Consider the following 1,885-nt stretch of genomic DNA (forward strand, 5'->3'; position numbering starts at 1 on the left):
AGGGGACTAATATCCAATATATACAAAGAACTCAAGAAGCTGGACTCCAGAAAATCAAATAACCCCATTAAAAAATGGGGTACAGAGCTAAACAAAAAAATTCTCAACTGAGGAATAACAAATGGCTGAGAAGCACCTGAAAACAATGTTCAACATCTTTAATCGTCAGGGAAATGCAAATAAAAACAACACTGAAATTCCATCTCACACCAGTCAGAATGGCTAAGATCAAAAATTCAGGTGACAGCAGATGTTGGCAAGAATGTCGTGAAACCAAGGAAGCTGATACAACCACTCAGGCAATCAGTTTGGTGGTTCCTCAGAAAATTGGACATAGTACTACTGGAGGATCCAGCAATATCTCTCCTGAGCATATACCCAGAAGATGTTCCAACTTGTAATAAGGACACATGCTCCACTATGTTCATAGCAGCATTATTTATAATAGCCAGAAACTGGAAAGAATCCAGATGTCCCTCAACAGAGAAATGGATACAGAAAATGTGGTATATTTACACAATGGAGTACTACTCAGGTATTAAAAACAATAAATTTATGAAATTCTTAGGCAAATGGATGGATCGGGAGGATTCTGAGTGAGGTAACCCAGTCACAAAAGAAGTCACTAGATATGCACTCACTGATAAGTGGATATTAACCCAGAAACTTAGAATACACACCATACAATTTTCAAAATACCTGAAACTCAAGAAGGTGGAAGACCAAAGTGTGGATACTTCATTCCTCCTTAGAATGGTGAAAAATAGTTGGAGTTACAGAGACAAAGTTTGGAGCTGAGACGGAAGGAAAATGTTTCAGTTTTTAATAAATTAAAACATGGAAAACACTTTTTACTTCAGCTTTGTCTTAGAGTTTCTATAGCTGTGAAGAGACAGCAGAACAACATTAACCTTTGGATTAGCAAGGAAACAAAAATTACTCCAATTTTAAATTGTGAAATGTATTTTTAAAATATTGTTAATGTGTTTAACTTAACCGTGGAGAGTCAAGCTCTGACTCTGGCTTACTACTGTCTAAGCAAACGATCTTAGAGGAGAACCTTCTCCTCTGAACTACATTTTCAAACTCTCATGGAATGAGCTCTTAAATCCTAGGTTCATATCCACTTAGGAAAAGAATGGAGAAATGTGCCCCAAGGCAGTTGTTTCCTAGCATTGTGTAAGCTAAAACAAACACCTGTTGGAGGTTTTACAACCTGGCAGGAGTGCCTGGCCTCACCTCATTTGCAATTCCCTAACAGAGCTTTGAGGAGTGACATCCTGCTGAGATTGCTTTGCAACTCAGTACAGCTGAAACAAAGGATGGGACCTTGGGTTTTGCCTATATAAATGCAGAGCTGAGAATTAAACTTTGAGACTTGATCAGAAAACTTTGTCTTGGCTTCATCCTTCTCTTGCCCACCCATCCAGCCTCGCTTTAGGTACCCAGTTCTCTATGGCGGCTGGACAGCTACAGGTGGCACCCAAGTGAAGGCACTGAACATGGGGAATGGAGGGGTGGTGGTCAGGAATCAACTGAAAAATGCTGTCTTGGTGGATTCACAGAAAATGGAAGAAGTTACAGTATTCTGCATGGTGGTAAGCAGCATTAATGCTAGTGCTAGCCATAAGTTTCATCTTTTGGAGGCTGTTGTAGGAGATGCATTTAGGAGACGAGATACAGGCTTGGCTGAGTCAGTGTCTCCTCAACTCAGAATTCACCTAGGGTGTGACAGCACAATTTGGATGGGTGAATTCTATGCAGGCATTTGTCCACAGGGAAGAGCTGCATCATGTGAGTCTGCAGCCCAAAGCTGCATTAGGCAAGAGGAGCAGGAAAGAGAGAGAGAGAGAGAGAGAGAGAGAGAGAGAGAGAGAGAGAGAGA

The sequence above is a fragment of the Mus caroli genome, chromosome 3, assembly GCF_900094665.2.
Source record: "Mus caroli chromosome 3, CAROLI_EIJ_v1.1, whole genome shotgun sequence".
Classification (NCBI taxonomy): Eukaryota; Metazoa; Chordata; class Mammalia; order Rodentia; family Muridae; genus Mus; species Mus caroli.